An 18,334-nucleotide genomic window follows, 5' to 3' on the forward strand; every position below is an offset into this window, starting at 1 on the left:
CAGTTCAAAAGCATCAATTCTTCGGCACTCAGCTTTCTTCACAGTCAACTCTCACATCCATACATGACCACAGGAAAAACCATAGCTTTGACTAGATGGATCTTTGTTGGCGAAGTAATGTCTCTGCTTTTCAATATGCTATCTAGGTTGGTCATAACTTTCCTTCCAAGGAGTAAGCGTCTTTTAATTGGAGCCCCCAAAAATAAAGTCTGACACTGTTTCCACTGTTTCCCCATCTATTTGCCATGAAGTGATGGGACCGGATGCCATAATCTTAGTTTTCTGAATGTTGAGCTAATCCTAACCTTAACCCTATGTTTAAGCCAATTTTTTCACTCTCCTCTTTCACTTTCATCAAGAGGCTTTTTAGTTCCTCTTCACTTTCTGCCATAAGGGTGGTGTCATCTGCATATCTGAGGTTATTGATATTTCTCCCGGCAACCTTGATTCCAGCTTGTGCTTCATCCAGCCCAACATTTCTCATGATGTACTCTGCATAGAAGTTAAATAAGCAGGGTGACAATATACAGCCTTGACGGACTCCTTTTCCTATTTGGAACCAGTCTGTTGTTCCATGTCCAGTTCTAACTGTTGCTTCCTGACCTGCATATAGGTTTCTCAAGAGGCAGGTCATGTGGTCTGGTATTCCCATCTCTTTCAGAATTTTCCACAGTTTGTTGTGTTCCACACAGTCAAAGGCTTTGGCATAGTCAATAAAGCAGAAATAGATGTTTTTCTGGAACTCTCTTGCTTTTTCCATGATCCAGCGGATGTTGGCAATTTGATCTCTGGTTCCTCTGCCTTTTCTAAAACCAGCTTGAACATCTGGAAGTTCACGGTTCATGTATTGCTGAAGCCTGGCTTGGAGAATTTTGAGCATTACTTTACTAGCGTGTGAGATGAGTGCAATTGTGTGGTAGTTTGAGCATTCTTTGGCATTGCCTTTCTTTGGGATTGGAATGAAAACTGACCTTTTCCAGTCCTGTGGCCACTGCTGAGTTTTCCAAATTTGCAATTCAAAAATTGATAGAAGAAATAACATACAAAAACATTAAATTACTCCAAAAGAAGGCTAGGTATTGTAAAAGGAAGTTTGAAGGCCAAAAGAAGAAGATAAAAAACAAATCACGAGGCAGCAGACTTAAAATCAAACCACACCGATAACTGCACTAAATATAAATGCAGTATTTATTGCAACTAAACAGCAAAGAATGTCAGACTACATATAAAAGCCATATTCAACTATATGCTACCAATAAAAGATGCACTTTTAAATATAAAATAAAGTCTGGTTGAAAATAAAAGTGTGGGAACATATATATCATGTAAACAGTAAGCATAAGAATGCTTCAATGGTTATTTTAATGTCAGAAAAGCAGACTTCAAGACAAAGAGTATTTCTAGAGAAAAAATGGAAAATTTCATAATTATAAAGGAGCAATTCATCAGGAAGATATAATTATCCTAAATGTGTATATACCTAATAACAGAGCTTCAAGGTTCATAGAGCAAAAATGACATAAATAAAGGCAGAAATCAACAACTACACAAAAAATTAATTTGAAATGGATCATAGACATAAACTTCTAAGATAGACCACAAAACTTCTCTAGAGAGCAAGGACATCTTGCCCACAGTATAGATATAATGGTCACTTGAATTAAATTCACCCATTCCAATCCATTTTAGTTCACTGATTCCTAAATGTCAAAGTTCATTCTTGCCATCTCCTGTTTGACCACTTGCAATTTACCTTGATTCATGGACCTAACATTCCCGGTTCCTATGCAGTATTGTTCTTTACAGCATCAGACTTTACTTTCATCACCAGACACATCCACAACTGGGCGTTGTTTTCACTTTGGCTCAGCCTCTTCATTCCTTCTGGAACAATTTCTCTGCTCTCCTCCAGTAGCATATTGGACCCCTCCCAACCTGGGGAGTTCATCTTTTCATGTCATATATTTTTGCCTTTTCATACTCTTCATGGGGTTCTCAAGGCAAGAATACTGAAGTGGTTTACCAGTACTCTAGAGAATAAATGGGTTTTCTGAGTTCTGTGAGCCACTCTTTCAACAGATTAATCAAACACAAGGATATGGTTGTGGGAACCTTCCATCTGTAGCTGGTTTGGTCAATTAGAAGCACAGGTAACAATGAACTTACAATTGGCACCTGAAGTGGAGGGCAACCTTGTGGGATTAAGCTGTGTAATCTGACCCTATCTCCAGATAGCATCAGAATTGAGTTGAGTGTAGGACATTAGTTGGTGAAGGCACATTGCTTGGTGGTGTGGGAAAGACTCCCAACCGACATTGAAACAAATATAGGCAAAGATCTCTAAGACAGAACACAAAAAATACTAGCTATAAAATTAAAAAATTGATAACATGCACTTCATCAAAATTAATTTATTTTTTTAACCAAAAATCAGAATGCTTTCCTCCTAAAACTGAGAACAAGACAAAATGTGTACTCCTAACATTTTCATTCAACACTATACTGGAGGTTCTGGACAGGGAAATAAGGCAAGAAAATGAAATAAAAGGCATCCAGACTGAAAATATAAGTATATAGAAAACCTTATGAAATCAAGTTTAAAGAAAAAAGAAGACTACAACTTAATAATGAGTATAGCAGGTTAGCAGGATAGAAGATCAACATACAAAAAAAAAAATCAACAAACAGAAATCAATTGTACTTCTAAGTGCCAGCAATGAACATCTGAAGTGAAATTAAGACAGCAGTTCCATTCATAATAGTATCAAAAAGAATAAAAGACTTAGAAATAAATTTAACAAAAGAAGTGTAAAACATACTCTGAAACTATAAAACATTATTGAAAGAAATTAAAGTAGATCTAAACAAATGGAGAGACAATTACATCTTCATGGATTGGGTAACAATATTGTTAACATGGCAATTTTCTGCCAACTGATCTGCCTCAATATAATCCCTATCAAAGTCCCAGCTGGGCTTTTTTTTTTTTTTTTGGCAGAAATTGATGAGCTGCTCTAAAATTCACATGGAAATGCAAAATGACACAAAAGTGCTAAAATAATCTGGAAAAAGAAGAACAAAGTTGGAGAACTTATTCATCTCAATTTCAAAACTTATTACAAAGCTACCATAAATCAAGACAGTGCAGTACTAGCATAAGGATAGACATTTAGGTCAATGGAAGAGAATCAAGACTCCAGAAATAAGCCCTTACATTCATGGCCAAGTGATTTCCGACAAGGCTACCGAGACAATTCAGTGGGGAAAAGAACAGTCTTTTCAACAAATGGTGCTGGGACAACTGGAGAGCCATATGCAAAAGGTTGTATTTGGACAATTACCTCACACCATACATAAAATGTAACTCAGAATACATCAAGACCTAAACATAAAAATTAAAACTACAAAACTCTTAGAAGAAAACAGAGGAGTAATTATTAGTGACCATGGTTAGGCAATGATTTCTTAGGAATGATATGAAAAGCATAAAAGATAAAATTTTTTTAAAGACTGCTAAATTGAACTTCATTCCTCCCTCTAGTGGATTTAAAATATAACCACATTTGTAACTATTTCACCTTTTTTGAAACAATAGTAAAAGAAATTTCTATAGCAATCACTCTAATCAGTGGTCATTTTAACAGCCACTACGGTAAATTAATTTTGGGGCTTCCCTGGTGGTCCAGTGGCTAAAAATATGCCTTCTGATACAGGGACACAAGTTTGATCCTTGGTCCAGGAACTAAGGTCCCACACGCCATGAGGCAACTAAGCCCGTGAGTCGAAACTAGAGAAGCCCATGGATTGTAAGGAAGACCCAGCACAGCTAGAAAAATAATAATAATAATAATAATAATAAAAATATATATATATAAACACACTGGAAAACATTTAACCAAATAAAAATACAATAAAGACAAATTAAAAAAATTTTTTTTTTTAAGGAAGAGGCATGAGGGCATTTTCTGGAATGACAGAAATTACCTGTATCTTGAGTGTGGTGGTAGTTACACAACTGAACCAATTAATCAAAACCAATTTACTTGAAGGCTTTCAAGTGTGAGTTTCAGTGTATGTAAATTTTACCTCAGTAAAATTTTATCAAGTGATCACTCTGAGGAGTGGTATGAAAGGAACGGAAGATGAGCCCAGTGTTGCACTTCCATTGCAAGCCCTTCGGTACTTCTAAACATTTGTAAAACATTGTGTGTGAATTACTTTAAATTCTGTAAGTTTTGGGAAATGAAACGTTACATTTGAAGCTTCTTATTATCACTTCATGGAAAAGAGAAGACCAGATGACATCTTCTATCTGGGAGGGTGTCATTTACCCACCAAGCCAAAGCACTGGTCAGGCAGACCACCAGGAGATCCAGGAACAGACACATGCTCTTGAAAGCCACAGTAGAAATGAAATGGTAATCATTTATTCCCTGTTGTGGAGCTTCCATACCAAACACACAATCTCTCAAAAAATGAAAGTCAGAATTTCAAAAGCTTCCGGTTTTTTTAATGCTAAAGCTTATTTGCATATCAAAATTGCCTCAGGACAGTAAGCAGAATTAGAAAATTAAGGAATTACATTAGAAGGAAGAGAAAGAAGTAGGACAAACGTGTGAAAGTATTGAGCATTCTCCTCTGTCACCGAAAAGCTGGCTTTGGGTTTAAATCAACCACCTAGCAACATTTGCAAATAAAAAGAGACTTAAAATATCACGGCTGTTAAATTTTGATAATACTATTACCACAAATTTATTTACCAACTCAATGAGAAACAGATCTTTTTAAAAGTACCTATCTGTACAACACTACTCCCTCTAGTGGATCTAAAAAATAACCATGGTTGTTAACGATTTCATCTTTTGGGGAACAATAGTAAAAGAAATTTCTGTAACGATGACCCTGATCAGTGGTTATCTTACTGATCACCACGGTGAATTAATTTTGCTTTCCTGTGCAGTGTGCTTTTTCCCATTCCCTCTCCTCTTAGAGAAAGGTACTTAACATTTACCTGAATAATTAACCACTCAGAAATCAGAATATGATAGACATTTCAAACATTACTTACAAGGATAAAAATCTGAAAGCTATTGAAGGTTGTATGATACTCAGCATAAATCATAAATATTCAAAGAATTTCACAGTCACTTTTGAGTAAAACACAACTTAAAGGGCCATTTCAACAGCCTATTCCCCCATGTGTCACTGCAAGGCATTCAAAATGGGGTAAGCAATCATTTTCCAATGAGTAATCATTCAAGTTTCCTATCTACTTATTTTCATAAAATAAAATTTCAAATGTGATCTAGTTATTCACTGGATCCTTGAATCTCAAATACTCTTTCAACGTTTTCAGTGGACACTTTGTCATGTCATGACTGTATTTTGCATTGGGGGACCTGTACATACGTTAAGGAATAAGATGACATGTTTTAGTTGGCGTGACTTACGTTTCTGGACAACTGGGTTTACTGCAACTCAATTAGTCAGGCACAGCTGCCACTTCTAGGAAGCAGGCACCTTAAAGGGAGCAAAGATAATGACATTCAGTTGAGCTGATCTCTGTAGCCTAACCTAAGTGAAATTTTAATAACCAGACAGCAAGCCCTGTGATTAGATGATTTGGGATGAGTTTTACTATTACAAATAACCGAATGGAGTTTCACACATCTTTCCAAAATGAAGAATTTGAAATGGCAACACTTCTTAGAAGTTCAGGACCTTACTGAAGTGAATTTAGGTAAAATATTGATGACAAGGTTTCTCATGCTTCGAAAGTCACATTTAATGGCAGGCAAAGAAATACATTTCCCAACCAAAATCGAATGCCACCACCATCAACAACCCCACAGAGGCTCAGCTACCTAAAATGGAAATGAAAACATAATGTATGGAAATATTCTCTTAGAAAAACTCCTTAAGGCTTCACATGTATTAATGTATTAGTTTGCAAACATTAAGATCAAAGCCAAAGCAACAAATACATCCTAAAAAGTTTTTCGTCAGATTTTTATTAACGATATACAAGTAGCAAGGCATAAAAAATTAATAGGCAAAAGCCTTGAAATGTCAAACCCAATGATCTCGAGCCATGCCTACCTCCTTTGCTTTTTGTTTCAGTCTTGCTGTCTCTGGGTCTTCTTGCCTTGAGCGACTCTACATGGTTAAAAAAAGGAGAAAGAAAGGTTAACAGATGGTTTAAGAGCCCCTCATCTGTTGCAGTAAGTTAAAAATAGCAAAGGAGGGAGAAGAGGATCCAAGGTGTCAAAAACGCAAGGCCTAAATTCATAGACGTGTAATTTCAAGCCTTTAGGCTTACCCAATTAGCTGTTAAATATTCAGTTTTAAATAAAATCTACTGTAGGTTTAAAAAAATCAACCCACTTTACTTATAATATTGCTCACTCTTAAGTTTCAAAATAAGTTTCCATTCTTTTTTAGGTATTCAAATTGCTGTACACCAAGTCCTTCCACATTAATTAGACCCTGTATACAATTATGCCCCCAAATCTTTTCTTTCCAGAAAGCCCAACTCATCTGATGGAGAAGTAGCTACGACACAAGAGACAAAGAAGTTATGTGAAATGCACATGTCCTACTTCCTGGATCCCGAAATAGCCTGTGATGCCAAGCTTTCAGTCCCCAAATCTCTTGGACAATGAAATCAATCCTTAATTGCTAACAGATCTTTGCACATCTATCACAGAAAAATGCCAGCAACATAAGGCAAGATTCCCTCCTTCCATGCTGGTTAGCATGTGCTGACATACTTGGGGCTTAAAGTGAAGAAGCAAATAAAAATTTTAAATATTTGATTTGAAATTCCAAAAGAAAAAAAAATATGCCTGGTCCTAATCCAATATTTATTGGCAAAACAGTTGAAAAAGACAGAATAAAGAATGACATGCTAAGGTCCTCCCTGGTGGTCCAGTGGGTAAGACTCCACAATCCCATGCAGGGGGCCTAGGTTTGATCCCTGGTCAGGAAACTAGATCCCACATGCAACAACTAAGACCAGGTACAGCCAAATAAATAAAGAGATATTTTTAAAAAGGAAAAGAATGACATGCTAAAGCTAAAATACACCCACTTAAACAGAGAACAGTGGCAGAGACCATCAGAGGGACCTGAATTTGGACACTGACCCCAATGAGGAGTTGTGGTGGGAGGGGAGAGACATCATTACCATTTGCAGAAAGAGCCTCCTGTTGCTGGACTAATGGGGAACCTCTTCTCTCCCAGTCTGAGCTTTCCTTGTAGCTCGGTCAGAAAAAAATCTGCCTGCAATGCAGGAGACCTGGGTTTGATTCCTCGGTCAGGAAGATCCACTGAAGGAAATGGCAACCTACTCCAATATTCTTGCCTGGAGAATCCCATGGACAGAGGAGCCTGGCAGGCTACAGTCTGAGGTTGCAAGAGTCAGACATGAATGAGCAACTAAACGACTACCCTCTCTCCCAAGAGAGGAGCCCTAGGCTGCTCCATGACTGCTGCCCGTCTCAGTCCTGGCTGCAGTGTTTGGACCCTCCCCATCAAGCATACAGCTGTTCATGCAACTTCTGATGTAGAAACTGCCTGCTTTTCCTTCTTTAGACAAGCTGCACCAGATTCTCCCGGTTACAATGAGGTGTATACGTGTTTGCTGCTGCTGCTAAGTCGCTTCAGTCGTGTCCGACTCTGTGCAACCTCGTAGTTGGAAGCCCACCAGGCTCCCCATCCCTGGGATTCTCCAGGCAAGAACACTGGAGTGGGTTGCCATTTCCTTCTCCAATGCATGAAAGTGAAAAGTGAAAGAGAAGTCTCTCAGTCGTGTCCGACTCTTAGTGATCCCATAGACTACAGCCTACCAGGCTCCTCCATCCATGGGATTTTCCAGGCAAGAGTACTGGAGTGGGGTGCCATTGCCTTCTCCGGTATATGTGCTTAGTCATGTCCAACTCTTTGCAACTCCACGGACTATAGGCCGCCAGGCTCCTCTGTCCATGGAATTTTCCAGGCAAGAATATTGGAGTGGATTGCCATTTCCTCCTCCAGGGTATCTTCATGACTCAAGGACAGAATCTTCGTCTCCTACATTTCAGGCAGATTCTTTACCGTTGAGCTACTGTAATCCCAGTAACAACAAGATCTGCCAAACAAGATCAGGGGGCTTGTCTCATTGCTCCCTCCTTCCTGCCATCACCAAAGCCTCCTTGCTTTGTTGTATGAAACTGGTAGGAAGAGAAATAAAAGGAAAAGAGAGGGGTAGTGGGGAGAAACAAATGAAGGCAGAAAACAAAAACCACATATTTCCTAGTTTTTTTGGAGTGAGGAACTAGGTGAATGGTGGTGTTATATCCGGCAATGGGAAAATCAGGCAAGTATAAGGAGTAACTCAAGAGTATGTTTTGGGACACACAAAGTCTACTGTATCAGAGAGCCAGGAGACAGTATCAAGTAGGAAGTTGTATATAAGTGACAGAAATGCAGGGGAGAGGTAACGGCTAAAGATAAGACAATGAGGGACTTTCCCTGGTGGTCCAGTGGTTGAGAATCTGCCTTCCAATGCAGGTGACACAGGTTTGATCCCTGTTCAGGGAACTAAGATCCCACATCTCTGAGGCAACTGAATCAGACTGCCTCAACTACTGGGCCTGCCTACCATCACAAAAGAGAAGCCCACATGCACAGCAACTAAGACCCCTCATGCCACAACCAAGATTCAATGCAGGCAAATAAGTTAATAAATATTCTTAGAAAAGTAAAAAGGAGATGATAAGAATCTATCAAATCTGCTAGGAGCTCAAGTAATAGGAGAACCAAGAATTAACCACTGAGTTTGGCAAGAAGCAGGTGTTCTAAGATCTGTTTCAGAGGAATGCTGGGGACAAACATCTGATTAGAGTCATTTAAACAGAAAACCCAGGCAGAAGTATATTCTAAAGTGTGTACCCAGGATTTGTTTGAATCAGATCTGGTAAGGTACACAAACATGGAAATGACTGTCAGGAATGAAGATCCCTAGAAATGGGCTTCCCTTGTGGCTCAGCTGGTAAAGAATCCACCTGCAATGCAGGAGACCCTGGTTCGATTCCTGGGTTCAGAAGGTCCCCTGGAGAAGGGAAAGGCTACCCACTCTGGTATTCTGGCCTGGAGAATTCCACAGACTGTATAGTCCATGGGGTTGCAAAGAGCCAGACATGACTGAGAGATTTCCCCTTTCACTTGCAGTGTTCAGCTCAAGGAATGTCCTCGTTCACACTCAGTGAAACTCTCTTCCTGCTTGACAGAGAAAGTGGAAAAAAAAAAATCCAGTGGGATCCCCCACATGGGGAAGAACCCAGGTCAGCCAGGAGGCAAAAGGGGAGAGGGAAGCATGGCCCAGAGCAGAAACTTCACTGGGATTTTCAAAGGAAGGAATGGGTGAGGCACAGGAGGTAGGTTTAAGTTTATGATTATCTTTTCTGGATAATTTCAGCAGGCTGTGGGCTAAAGGAATGGCCCCTAGTTGTCCAGTGTCTGGCCTTGGGGTAACTTAGGGCAGGGGAAATACTGGTTTGGTGTGTGAGAGTTTGATACAGGAGGTGGTTGGGTGGGACCTCTGAATTGGTTACTTTGTATATCAAAGGTGCTTGCAGGGCAGTCCTTTGCTAATTCCAGGAATTAGCTAGCTCTGGGAGGGGCAGTTTCCCAAAGATCAAGACCCCAAACACCAAAGCATCAAGAATACCAAAAATAAGAAAATGTAGTCAATATAAAGTGAAAATGGTCTACCAACTCTTGAGAAATACTACCATAAAGGCAAGCAGAGAAATGTGGTTGTGGGTGATACAGATGTTAGGACATGTTTTTAAGATGGCTGAGAGCACAGCATGCTTCTGTGCTACTGGGACTGAAGGAGTTGAGAGGAAACCTGATGAGTGGAAGAACGAAGGAACAGTCAAACCCCGTCAGAAGCAAAACCACTGACTAGGAGAACGGATGGGATGCAGAGCTTATATGGGGGTTGCTCACAGCAAGAGGAGAGTCAGAGTGGTAACAGTGGCCAGAAGGCTGGTGGGTGTGAGCTGATGGCTGGGCAATGAGACAGCTTTCACTGTATTGCTTCTATTTTTCTCTTTGAAATAAGAAACAAGGTCATCATCTGAATGAGAGGGAAGGAAAGGGTGTTAAAGATTGGGAGAAATAAAAGGTGGCATAAAACAGTGGTCTTAGAGAGTGGGAGGGTGAACCAACTGGGGAAGTGGACTCACATTGCTGAGCTGTGCTAAGGGTCCCCTTGAGGTTTTTGGTCATAAAATTAAAGTAGGACCAAGTTTGGGTGTTACTGAGCAAACAGGAGGAACAAGGGAGTTGGAAATGTTCTAAGGAGAAAGGGTAGTTATGCACCACACATATATAGACAACTATATTTCTAGTTCCCTATAAAGGACCAGATGATGCTGTGAAAGTGCTGCACCCAATATGCCAGCAAATTTGGAAAACTCAGCAGTGGCCACAGGACTGGAAAAGGTCAGTTTTCATTCCAATCCCAAAGAAAGGCAATGCCAAAGAATGCTCAAACTACCACACAATTGCACTCATCTCACACGCTAGTAAAGTAATGCTCAAAATTCTCCAAGGCTTCAGCAATACATAAACTGTGAACTTCCAGATGTTCAAGCTGGTTTTAGAAAAGGCAGAAGAACCAGAGATCAAATTGCCAACATCTGCTGGATCATGGAAAAAGCAAGAGAGTTCCAGAAAAACATCTATTTCTGCTTTATTGACTATGCCAAAGCCTTTGACTGTGTGGATCACAATAAACTGTGGAAAATTCTGAAAGAGATGGGAATACCAGACCACCTGACCTGCCTCTTGAGAAATCTGTATGCAGGTCAGGAAGCAACAGTTGGAACTGGACATGGAACAACAGACTGGTTTCAAATAGGAAAAGGAGTCCATCAAGGCTGTATATTGTCACCCTGCTTATTTAACTTCTATGCAGAGTTAAATCATGAGAAACGCTGGACTGGATGAAGCACAAGCTGGAATCAAGATTGCCAGGAGAAATATCAATAACCTCAGATATGCAGATGACACCACCCTTATGGCAGAAAGTAAAGAAGAACTAAAGAGTCTCTTGATGAAAGTGAAAGAGGAGAGTGAAAAAGTTGGCTTAAAACTCAACATTCAGAAAACTAAGGTCATGGCATCTGGTCCCATCATTTCATGGGAAATAGATGGGGAAACAGTGAAAACAGTGGCTGACTTTATTTTTCTGGGCTCCAAAATCACTGCAGATGGTAATTGCAGCCATGAAATTAAAAGATGCTTACTCCTTGGAAGGAAAATTATGACCAACCTAGATAGCATATTAAAAGGCAGAGACATTACTTTGTCAACAAAGGTCCATCTAGTCAAGGCTATGGTTTTTCCAGTGGTCATGTATGGATGTGAGAGTTGGACTATAAAGAAAGCTCAGGGCCGAAGAATTGATGCTTTTGAACTGTGATGTTGGAGAAGACTCCTGAGAGTCCCTTGGACTGCAAGGAGATCCAACCAGTCCATCCTAAAGGAAATCAGTCCTGGGTGTTCATTGGAAGGACTGATGTTGAAGCTGAAACTCCAATACTTTGGCCACCTGATGCGAAGAGCTGACTCATTTGAAAAGACCCTGATGCTGGGAAAGATTGAGGGCAAGAGGATAAAGGGATGACAGGATGAGATGGTTGGATGGCATCACTGACTCAATGGACATGGGCTTGGGTGGATTCCAGGAGTTGGTGATGGACAGGGAGGCCTGGCTTGCTGTGGTTCATGGGGTCGCAAAGAGTCGGACATGACTGAGTGACTGAACTGAACTGAAGAAGGACCAGAAGGATTTAAATCAAGTGGAAGAGAGGCCATCTCCAGGAAATGGAATTACAGGTAGTCTTTGCTAACCTCTTTGTATTTATAGGATTTTCTTAAGCTTTTGCAGAGAGTGCCGGGGTCCAGCCCCAGCTGATCCAGGGTATTCGAAGGAGAGATGGCATAGGAGACTTATTTATTTAAATATTTATCAAAGATATAAAGAGTAATAGAATGAGGATAGCTCAGTAGGAAAATTCAGTGGAGAAAAGAGGCTGAGTAGCTTGGTTTATGCGGGAGACCAATAAAACTTCAAGACAAGAAGTTTGCACCACTTACGTAGGCCGCAGGCATCCTTCCGTTCTCCCAAAGGAGAGGAGACACTGAGGCCTCCCCAGTCAGATCTTAGAAGCCCAGGCATAATTAGCAAGCATGGCGGGTTCCGCGCTCCAGATGGAGACTCAGCCAGAATTTGAGAGAGAGAGTGACATGGGGAGACCAAGTTTTGGTGAACAAGGCCCGCACTTTATTTTCCAAAGTAGTTTTTATACCTTAAGTTGTGCATAGAGGATAATGGGGGAAGGGGTGGAGTCATGCAGGGACAGCAGTTCCTGGTCCTAATCAAAGCCAGGCTTTCAAACTTATCATATGCAAAAGTTCAGGTGAATTACATCATCTTCTGGCCAGGAGGCCTGTTAACATTTTAAGAAACTTATCTTTCTCTAAAGGTGATTATTCCAAAGTCAGGCACCAGCCTCCAAAAAAGCATTGGATAAAGCTGCATTCCTATAGGGCAAAGGTGAGGTGGGCTCAATCAAGAAAAGAATTAACTCAAGGGTCCAAGGTTACAAATATTGAGCTACTACTTACATTTCTATACACCCATTATATCAATCAATACACTGCCAAGGACACAGTAGGTAAGGAGTATGGAGACTTAGCAGCAAACATTGGCCCAATAAGTGAAAAACCCTTCACCAATACAATTTCTAATCAGTCTTTTAACTACTCAAAGGAATCTGTGTTTAGACAGTTTAGAACATCTCCTGCCTCTCACAGTTGGGAGGCTCTGAACAATCACATGTGGCCGGAAAAACCTATTCAGGCAGGCTAGAGGGTTTCCAAAGGAGTTAGTAGGTTAAACACTGTCACACCCAGGAATTATTAACTGGAGCTGTAAGCTAACTCTTTTTTCAGAGAGAGGTAGTGGGGGACAGCCCCCCATAAAGTCAGAGGTGTAAGTGAAAGCACAAAGCAGAAAGTAGGCAGACTCTGGTTTTGGGGGTAGATGCTCTAGAATTTCCAGGGGGACTCCTGAAGCTCGAGCCCGCCTTTGCGTATGCCAAGCCTCCTTCCTCATGACCTTTGTCATGGGTGGAGCTCCTCACGCTGGCTCCCAGCAGTGACAGAATTCTAGTTGAGCTATTCCAGATCCTGAAAGATGATGCCGTGGAAAGTGCTGCACTCAATATGCAATATGCACTCAATATGCAATATGCCGGCTCCCGGCAAGAGAGTATGTATTTCACTTTATAAACACATGAAGACAATAAAGCTATTTCAAGAAAAAATTTAAAAACTAAAAATGTAGCAAAATGAGGTTTTGTTAGGAAAGAAAGCAACTAACCCAATTTCCTATATGTATATAAAAAAATCATTGCCCTAAATTTGGATACTTCCTTGACTATTAATTTGTATATTAATGATAACCCTCTACAATAGGAAACATACTAATGAATCACTTGGGGAAAATGAAGAAAAGCACAGGACTGGAAAACACACCACAGACAAATCTGCAAAGCTACTGAAAACACAACGGGATGTCAACAGGAGCTGCACGTCCTCTTGGAGATTTCCAGGTGAAATGGTTGGAGATAATTTTACAGCCATCCCGAGAAGGGGCTGTAAAGAGGAAAAATTCCCTCCTGGATCCGTCTGCTGCTGCTGCTGCTAAGTCGCTTCAGTCGTGTCCGACTCTGTGCAACCCCATAGACGGCAGCCCACCAGGCCCCGCCATCCCTGGGATTCTCCAGGCAAGAACACTGGAGTGGGTTGCCATTGCCTTCTCCCCTGGATCCATCTATGAAATAATAAAGCAGAAGCTGAGGGAAGCTTTGGGAAGGTTGGAGATGCTTATGGAAAAACCCATGCAATGGCTGCTGATATGTATGGTCCCCTTTGCCTCATGAAGCTAGGACAGGGGCCCCATGCCTCTTCCTGGTCACACAGCTGGCTGGGCACAGAGGTCTGATGTGGGAGCAAATGGGGTACCCCCAGTTTTCTGAGCTCTGAAAGCCAGTGGGTTGTGGCCCTCCTGCTCACCCTGGACAGCCATTCCAACATGCCTGGTGCTTTCAAGAGGTCCTCTCCATCAGCCACAGTTGCTCATGTGAAAACTGAATCTTCTGAAAGTATCAGTGTTGTTGTTTTGGCTTTGTCAAGCATGTGGACTTATGGGGAATAAAATTCCTTATAAATTTACCCAGATTTACCATCTTTTAGTTTGTTTTCACTAAATCTCAGCTTTCAGTTCTTGTCAGAAGACACGGGGCAGGTACTTGACTGAAAGACCCTTCTCCTTCTCCCACTTTAAATTTTAGGGATGATAAATTACCGTGAAATTAATTTAGCTTTACTATTACACTTTTACTGTGAGTCCTGAGCCAAGGACATTTTTATGTTAAAGTCTTTGTAGATGTAACATGCTGTATGCCTGAAATACCTCTGTGTATAATACTGATACTGGGGGAAATCTATTAATATTTTGTAAAGTGATGTGTCTGGTATGACATTGGGTTTTTTCTGTGGGTGGGGGGGCGGAGAACATAATTCTACCAAATATTAGAAATTCTACTGAGTGAACTGCACAGGCATGACAGATACACTGATCTCAATAGGCTGAGGTCCCCATGAATGGGAAACAATTGTTTGAAAACATACTTTCTGATATAAATGGAAATTAGAGAGGGGGATCTTAAGACTCTCCATAAATAAAAATACTTTTCTGAATACCTTATTTTGTAGTCAAGAAAATTAACTAACTCCTCAAGCCACTCCCACTGGCACAAAGACTGTAGACCATGATTTTTTTCACAGGGATTTTGCTATAATCAGGTTCAGCACATTCCAGAATGATTGTTTGTTTCAGACACTTGTCAACTTTATGAGGTTGGTAAAAGTGAAGAGGAATTCTGCTTTGCCTGACCTCATTTAGGCACAGGATACACATTCTTTTACAGTTTGAAACCTCGAGTATTCATGCTTTAATCTTTCAAACTCATACCTTCCCAGGGCACCCTCTGCTTTCATCAGTGCTTTTCTCATAGTCATGCCTCTTATAGTTTTATAATTTTTTTAAAGTTAATACTAGAAGAGTTTAAGGCATTGGTATCCTTTTTCCATTAAATAAAGTGTCAAAACTCCTGATGCTGTGCTATAGTCACCACCATGTCAACCGTTTCAATTTTAAACCCATTTTCCCCATTCTGATAACATTAGAACTTCACCCATGGCACTATTACCTTATAACTTTCATTTTTAATTAAAGAAGTTAAATTGGCAACAGAAAACACTTTGCTTTCACATTAGCTTCGTTAATAAAAAAGTGAAAGTTAAAAGCAGTATACCTATGGATAAAATCTAGTTTCAAACCCCAGTTTCTCCTATATCACATAAAGTTAAAGGTATATGCTTATGACAATCTTAAAATAAAAGGAACAAGGAAGGTTGAATATAATAAAAAACCAACTAAACTAGAATAAATATTTCTCTCAGCAAAAGTTTCACAATCCTGAGGACACTTTGGTACTTAATTAATAAAGAGAGGCAGCAAAATCCCAAAGAAAGTGAAATAAAAATGATTCTTCTCAAAAAACATGGTAGATGTTGATGCCCACCTGTAATTATCAAATCTAACTAAGGAATTAATGTTAAGATATGAGAGCAATATACAGATGTAAAGGGCTTTTATTGTCATATTTTGGAAAAGACTCTGATGCTGGGAAAGATTGAGGGCAAGAGGAGAAGGGGGGTGACAGGGAATGAAATGGTTGGATGGCATCACTAACTCAATGGACATGAATCTGGGCAAACTCAGGGAGATAGTGAAGGACAGGGAGGCTAGCATGCTGTACTTCATGGGGTCACAGAGTCTTACAGGACTTAGTGACTAAACAACAGCAATGAACAAATTAAAATATTTTTCTCTGGTTAACATAAAGAAAGGGGGAAATCTGAATGTCTTATTTATCATATATATATATATTTCATATATCATATATAAATATTCATATTCTACAATTAGAGGGAGGCTCTATTCTAACCAGCTAGAAAAAACAAAACAGCAGATTTCCAATTAATTCTTCCAACTTTCTAATAGATGCCTCTGTTACCTGTTATAAAAGAAAAGAAAACAAAACAACAACAGTAAGAGCTTGAAATGGAACTAAAACAGTAACTAATACTAATGGAGAAAAGCAAGGGAAAAATAGTCAAAGTTTGCATAGAACACATTTTTTTTAGAATCCATAAAACAAAGAAGATTGACCATCTCCTCTTTTTCTTAATTTAAGACTTTACCAGAGCTATAAAGAGCTTTGGTAAAGAACAAAAACACAAGTTCATGAAGACAAAAAGAACTGAAAAGAAACACCTATAGATGGATGTATCAAATGTCAACAAATGTTTGAAAGACAAAATGGATGAAGTAAGAAGGAAAAAGTACACTCCACCCTGTCTCTCCCACTGAATGCAGTTATAAACTGTAGACAAATGAATGAATCAGCTATCTGAGGACTCAAATGAAAATGATAGATTGGGGGAGAGACATATTCAGAGTCACCAAATCACATTTTCTCCCAGCCTGGATGCAACACAGCTGAAACCTGGAATGGGCAGAATACAGTCCTTGTTCTGGATTGAAGAGCAGGAAAGAGGTCTGCTAATGCTCAGAGTAAATGGGAGAAACATTACTCCCTTTTTGTTCTCCATTTCCTCACACTCCCAGCCCAGTGTGCGGAAGAGTAGGATAAATAAAGCCTCAGCTTTCTGACCAAGAGAAGTAAAAAGAGGACACCTAGGAAATATGAAAGTATCTGAGAGAGTATGAAGAGGCAGAAGCTGGGAAAAGTGGCCCCATAAAGCCATTTATCAACTCGTGGACAAATCCCTGGACTGTGCATGCATGGGCCTAGTCCTAAACTGCCTACCATAGACTTTGTGAAGGGAACAGGATAAGCCACAGCCCAAATCCCAGACTGACTGCTAGTGGTACCTTCCTGGGATAGATCCAATAGCACTGCAAAGACTCTGCAAATGAACCATAATCCATAGATCTGGTTGGAACTTGTAGCCTGAAGCCAACTGGGTAGATAAGGTTTAATACAACTATAGTATATCAATAACCTCAGATATGCAGATGACACCACCCTTATGGCAGAAAGTAAAGAAGAACTAAAGAGCCTTTTGATGAAAGTGAAAGAGGAAAGTGAAAAAGTTGACTTAAAGCTCAACATTCAGAAAACTAAGACCATGGCATCCGGTCCCATCACTTCGTGGCAAATAGATGGGGAAACAGTAGAAACAGTGGCTGACTTTAATTTTTTGGGCTCCAAAATCACTGCAGATGGTGACTGCAGCCATGAAATTAAAAGACACTTACTCTTTGGAAGAAAAGTTATGACCAACCTAGACAGCACATTAAAAAGCAGAGATATTACTTTGCCAACAAAAGTCCATCTAGTCAAGGCTATGGTTTTTCCAGTAGTCAGGTATGGATGTGAGAGTTGGACTATAAAGAAAGCTCAGGGCCGAAGAATTGATGCTTTTGAACTGTGATGTTGGAGAAGACTCCTGAGAGTCCCTTGGACTTCAAGGAGATCCAACCAGTCCATGCTAAAGGAAATCAGTCCTGAGTGTTCATTAGAAGGACTGATACTGAAGCTGAAACTCCAATACTTTGGCCACCTGATGAGGAGAGCTGACTCATTTAAAAAGACCCTGATGTTGGGAAAGATTGAAGGCCGGAGGAGAAGGGGATGACAGAAGATGAGATGGTTGGATGGCATCACTGACTCAATGGATATGAGTTTGGGTAAACTCTGGGAGTTGGTGATGGACAGGGAGGCCTGGCGTGCTGCAGTCCATGGGGTCACAAAGAGTTGGACACAACTGATTGACTGAAGTGAGCTGAACTGAACAACTATAATAAGTCATATTAAATAAATTGCACTAAATAATTAATAAGAAAACCATAAAATAAAGGGGATAAGTATAATAGGCCCTACATGATGGTAAGTTTCTACATTCTACCTGATGCTAGGTGGAATGAAAAGTTAACTATGTCTTTTGTAGTCCTCAGAGCAATGAAACCATTCTAAGAGATATTATACAAAAAAAAGATAAACTAATATTGAATATTGAATACTAAAAAATTTAAACATTAAATAAGTATCCATAGCAAATTTATTTGTAATAGTAAAAAACTGGGATTGGCCTAGAATGTTCTTCAACAGGTGAATTGTTA

The 18,334-nt window shown here is 40.0% G+C and overlaps 1 long non-coding RNA gene across 1 annotated transcript in view; it reads right to left on the reverse strand.

Annotated features, from left to right (window-relative positions):
• Positions 1-13,068, reverse strand: part of LOC147353603 (uncharacterized) — a 64,178-nt gene extending 51,110 nt beyond the window's left edge. The window contains exons 1-3 of the long non-coding RNA XR_015145756.1: positions 12,151-13,068; positions 6,100-6,156; positions 5,451-5,520 (exon numbers count right to left, since the gene is read on the reverse strand). This is a non-coding gene — a long non-coding RNA (uncharacterized LOC147353603). The remainder of the gene's footprint in view (positions 1-5,450; positions 5,521-6,099; positions 6,157-12,150) is intronic.
• Positions 13,069-18,334: the final 5,266 nt, after the last annotated feature.

The sequence above is a fragment of the Bos grunniens genome, chromosome 18, assembly GCF_055505025.1.
Source record: "Bos grunniens cultivar Pamir isolate PY7600 chromosome 18, Bosgru_T2T1.0, whole genome shotgun sequence".
Taxonomy (NCBI): Eukaryota; Metazoa; Chordata; class Mammalia; order Artiodactyla; family Bovidae; genus Bos; species Bos grunniens.